Genomic DNA, 6,000 nt, shown 5'->3' with positions numbered 1-6,000 from the left:
GAATTCTGACAGATAAGCGGTTCGCATCCAAGAGTTTGAGAGACCCTGCTGAGGGCCTCGCTTCATGATCTTGTCTCAGGTTCCTTTCATCTAGATAAGGTATTTAGGCCCCTGCTTCTCCTGGCTACAAGTTTCCGGAGTGGCTTTTTATTGCTTTGATTTGCATAAGGCTCCTCAGTGAACTTGAACTTTGTTCTTGAATTCTCAGATAATCCAATCCAAAGTAAGCAGGAACTGCCAGTAAATTAGCCACTGGTATAGATAGACTCAGAAACTTGGAAAGAGTTCATTTCCTCATCCCTCTGACCTGACCACATTCCTCTCAGATTCTATTATAGACACTTGCCAAATGCTGAAATGCTCGGTGAAGCAGGGCTGAGAACTTGTCCCTCCCACCTAGTAGTCCAGAGTGGGGCACGCCATCCCCATTCCTAGGAGACCCCTCTTACTTTCCAACTCTTCATCTGTTTGAGCCTTGTCTCCCCTGCATTCCATGATGCTGCCTCTGTGCACCCATCTTGTGGTCTGCTTTCCACCTCTTTTACTTTAGCCCCTCTGAACTGTGAACCTTAAAGCCAGAGGACAAGTCTGATCCATTTTTGTGTCCTTCTTTGCACCTAGAAAAAGACTAGGTGCTATAGTCTGAATGTTTGCCTTTCTGCCTCTCCATTCTCATTAATATGTTGAAATTCTAGTACCCAAGGTGATGTGGTCATTCCCATGGGGTATCTGGGAAGTGTGTAAGTCATGTGAGTGGAATGCCTTATAAAATAGGCTCTGGAGAGATCCCTTGCTGGTCTGCCATGTGAGGCATACAATAAGTCTATGATCCACAAGAGGGCCCTTACCTGATCATGCTGGTCCCTGACCTTGGACTTCCATCCTCCATTGCTGGGAGCCAGCACAGGAGATCCCACCCATGACAAGGTCATGCGGAGGAGACCTGAGAGGCAAGGCGGATCAGGACTCAAGGGGCTCCCCTGGACCTGCTCGAGCATCGACCCTGAAACCAAAGTCTGTCTGTCTACTGTTTACTATATTATGCCTTTCACCAACTCTTCTGACATTAACAGGGGGCTATCCCCGACCACCTTTCTCTGAAGAAAATCAACTTAGGGCTCTAGTTAATAAGTCTCCTGGGCTTGAAAGGAGTATTTCAATTCTAACCCCTCTGTTAGCATTTTAGCTTGCTTGGCAGGTTTATCCATCCTCTTGCAACTAACACACATGATTGTTTACAACTTCCCAAACATGAAAGGCACAAAAAGCCTAAAGCATTCTAAAAGTCCTAATGGGCATAGAGCCCTTTGAGGGGTGAGAAATTATTAGATAATACTGATGGAGGGCTTCATTGTTGAGCCAATGTTTGCTGCCAAGTTTCCTTATCCCTTACCCATTGTGTGCCTGGGAGTGCATTAGTTAATATAGTTAGAATGTAGAAAAACAAGTAGTAGCCTTGATAATAGCAACATAAAACCTTTGAGTTAATAACTTCTTTCTTTGTTGTAACCCACTGCACCTTTGCTCCATAAAATGTAACTTTATTTAGTACTTTCTGAGGGTGACACTGATTGGAAAAATAAAGAAAAAACACTTTAAAGGAAAAACAAGTTTTCTGATTGACCAGCCTTTATCAGGAAAAGGTCATAAAATGTCAATAGGCCTCCGGGCCAGAAGATAATGTACATAATATAAGACACTTGCAAGTGGAAAGGTATGCAGAGAACATCCTGGTTTCAATAAGGGTTAAACAGATGTAATTTTTGAGCTGACTCTACATGACTTTGTATCTTTCACTTCTGGAAATGTGTAACTCAGAGTATAAAAGCCCCTTTTGAAAATAAAGCTGCGGATCCCACTTCACCAGAGCTCTGGTCTCTGTGTCTTTCTTTCTCTTTCTCTCTCTCTCTCTTCTTTTTTCAGGCAGATTCCCTGGAACACAGAGGCTCTCTGAGTCTTTTTTGCCCGGGCTTCTAAGACCCAATTGAGAAGGTGCTCTGCATCTTCACCTCACAGAGAGGGCGCCTGTGGCCTCTGTGGACAGGGCAAGTCCCGTGTCAGGGACTTTATTGGCTTTCTGTGTTAACCAAGGAACATCAGCCTCTTTCTCTCTCCCTTATTCTTTCTCTTTATTTTTATTTTGACCCCGGACCACCAGGTCCCAATCCATTATAAGACCCGTGTCATCTCTCTCTCTCCAACGCCGTCCTTCCTGAGGGTACCCTAGGGTCCTGCTGGGGCTGGACCCCGGCACTCTATAATGGTTGGCAATAAATTTCTCCTGTTTGTAAATCACCCAGTCTGCCGTATCTGAAGCAGTCTGAAAACAGACTAAGATAGTAGTGCTTAGTAAATTCTCAGTAAATGTTAGCTAAAAGCATGATTCCTCCCATTATTCTCTCTCTTTTCATAGCTTTTCCACTTTCTTCCACTGAACCCTTCCCTTAGCACAAGTTCATGTTCAAATTCCCCATATTGTGAAAAATTCTCCCTCTATCTGCTTTTCTCTCAAGCCACTAATCCATCACTTTCCTTCCCTTCTTTATTTTCTTGAGAAGTCTGCCCTCTGATTTTCCACATCTTAATCTTCTCTTCACCCCTAAATCCAAGCCATCTGGCTCAGGATTAACCAACCATTCCACTGAGCCAGCTCTCCACAAAGTCACCAGTGATTTTCATGCCAATTGAATTCAAAAGTTTCTGCTGTGAAAATTAGAGAACATAAATGTAAAGAGTATGGCAGATAGTAGACGCTTAGTAAAATGGTAATTGTTTTTACCTGTCTTAGTTTCCCTAACATTACTCACTTCTGTTATCTCTTTTAAATCATTTTCCCCTCCTTCTCACCACTCATTGTAAAAGGTATATAGTTTTATCCTAGCCTGTTGCCCTGGAAAACCAAAGCTCAGGGCAAAATTTACATGCTAAGGCTTATTGTGATGTTCAATAAACAATATTCAGGGCAAAAATAAGGGAAAATCAGGAAGGAAGGGAAAGAAAAGTAAAGGTGGTGTGCTGCAGAGCTAGCCACAGATTTATAAGATACAGCTAATTGCTTAGTTATATAGGACTGAGAGATCATGTAAAACGCCTGTATCATGTCTAGGAATCATTTCTCAGGGAGAGGAAGAGAAAACTGCTGACTCTTCCCTTCTATCTTGCATGGGTCAACTTCCTTATACCATGTGTGTGTGCTAAGTCCCTTCAGTTACGTCCGACTCTGTGTGACCCTGTGGACTGTAGCTGGCCAAGCTCTTCTGTCCATGGGATTCTCTAGGCAAGAATACTGGAGTGGGTTGTCATGCCCTCTTCCAGGGGATCTTCCTGACCCAGGATCAAACCCACGTCTCTTGCGTCTCCTGCATTGGCCGGCAGGTTCTTTACCACTAACACCACCTGGGAAGCCCTGAATGAAACATTAACTGCCTTGTACTTCCAGATTATATCATGGATCCGCAAGGCAGTCTTGAGAGATTGATCTCAATCCATAGCAAGTGATTCAGCTTATTTTGGAAGTGGTGTTGAGTGAGATTTTCTGTGGATCTGGTTAAGTCAGATATGAGTGTCATAGCTGCTGCAGCTCCTGCTATAGGAGGTGCAATAAAGAAAGTACAGAAGTCTGGCCCACATACTTGGGGAAGCTGAAGCAGACTACTGCATCAGGAGATAGGCTCGCTGTAATGACTAGCTCTCCACTGAGTGGAGAACAGGAAGCAGGTGGCTCCAAGTGAATCTGGAGAGGTATTCGACTGGATTCAATACAAGAGCTATGTTTCAAAAACTTGATAAACACAGAAGAAAGACAAAATAACCTATTCATCCAGAAGTCAAAAGCAATGCTGCGGTTATTTTGGTATTGCAAAAGACTGGTATTTTCCAGTCTTTTTCCTTACACATATAGGTTTTTCTTTTTTTTTAATTTGAAAGGATTTTCTTACTTTCTGATTGGAGTGTAACATATGGAAAGTGAACAGATTAAGTGTATAACTTGATAAATTTTCACAAATTCAATGTTTCTTTTTAAATTAAATCAAGAAATAGATAATTACTATCACCCCACAAGTTTCCCTTCTTGCCCATTTCCAGTCACTATGTCTCTAAGGGTAATCACTATCCTGACTTCTAACAAAATAGATTAGTTTGCACTGGTTTTATACTTTATAAAAATGAAATTATACAATATATATATACACTTTCATGTCTGCTTTATTTCACTCAACAGTTAGTTTGGCAAATTTATTCTTGTTGAGTGTAGGAGTAGTTAATTCCTTTTCACTGTTGTATAATATTCTATTTCCAGCATTTCTATTTAGGACATTTTGGCTCTTTTTCTTTCATGCCATTGCATTCTTTTTTTTTTTTTTTTTACTTGTAATATTTTTACTAAATTCATATTAAATGAAAAAAGATTGCTAACATCATTTATATAATATGCATTTTGAGAGTAAACTCAGATAAAGAATTTTCTTTTTTTAATTAATTTATTTTTAATTGAAGGATAATTGCTTTATAGAATTTTGTTTTCTGTCAAACCTCAACATGAATCAGCCATAGGTATACATGTATCCTCTCCCTCTTGAACCTCCCTCGTGCCTCTCTCACCATCCCACCCCTCTAGGTTGATACAGAGCCCCTGTTTGAGTTTCCTGAGACATACAGCAAATTCCCATTGGCTATCTATTTTACATATGGTAATGTAAGTTTCCATGTTACTCTCTCCATACATCTCACCCTCTCCTCCCCTCTTCCCATGTCCATAAGTCTGTTCTCTATTTCTGTTTTCCCATTGCTGCCCTGCAAATAAATCCTTCAGTACCATCTTTCTAGATTCCATATATGTGCATTCATATACGATATCTTTCTCTTTCTGACTTACTTCACTATGTAAAATAGGCTCTAGGTTCATCCACCTCTTCTGAGTCAGTTTGGGTTTATGGGAAGCTAAAGATTGTTTCTGATGGTCTTAGGGAAGGATTGTTCCTCACTCATTTGAGAGCTCTCAGAAGTTAGTTCTCTGAAGAATGTGGTAGTTGATATGAAGGCTAGAAGTGTCATAATCATTTGCCACCATGAGGAGGTCAACTTCAGGATGAAGATGTGAGACTGAAAAGCAGAAAGAAGAAATGGAGAGAAAATGGGATCCTGATGACACTGTTGAGCTGCTGGATCAAACCAGGCTTGAAGCCTGTCTATGTAAGCTCATAATTTTCCTTTATTGTTGAAGCCAATTTAAATTAGGTTTTCTGTTAAGGGCAACATAGAGTCTTAACTTATCTATGGGTCAGTACAGGGAGCTTTGGGAACACAGAAGAGGGGCACATAACTCAGTCTGAGTCAATCAGGGTGAGAGAACTAATTCTTAGGTAGATTGTAAGGAGTCTGGGGCCCTCAATGAGGAAGGGGTCTGGGGCCCTCAAAGAGGAGAAAGGGGTCCAGGGTTCTTGAGGTAGAGAAAAGGACAAACATTTTTTCTACATTCTTTTGTCTTAATCACAGATAATGTTTTTTCTTTATGCCCAGAGCTAATGGCTCAACAGTATGTTTTTCCTCAAGCTCTGTACTAATGATTATATAATAAAAATATATCTTGCTCAAGGACATGTTTCTTCTTCTTAACAAGAACCTTCTGACTAATCTTGTTATTTTCAGAGGTATGTTGTGGGAGTGGGTCTGATAAGACCTTTCTATTGTCCTAATCTTGTTAATTTAACATGTATATTGTTGGAGTGGGTCTGGTAAAAGTATATAAGGCCTTGATAAGACTAGCAAGTGGGGCATTCTCCATCCCCCTTCTGATATCTATTTCAGAAACTTTTTCTGTCCTTTTTCACTGTAATAAAACAAAAGCTCTGAGTAATCAAACCTTGTCCCCGATCCTGAAGCTGAATCTTCTTCTTCAGAGATCACAAATCTGACACAGTTTGCTGTAAGCTGTCAAGGGGAGGCTTCCTCAGTAAAGATGTTTTGGAAGTAGCGGATATTTAAAAGAAAGTGTGTTGT

The sequence above is a fragment of the Bos taurus genome, chromosome 3 (genome assembly GCF_002263795.3).
Source record: "Bos taurus isolate L1 Dominette 01449 registration number 42190680 breed Hereford chromosome 3, ARS-UCD2.0, whole genome shotgun sequence".
NCBI lineage: Eukaryota > Metazoa > Chordata > Mammalia > Artiodactyla > Bovidae > Bos > Bos taurus.
Note: the sequence above shows the minus strand (reverse complement) of the source record.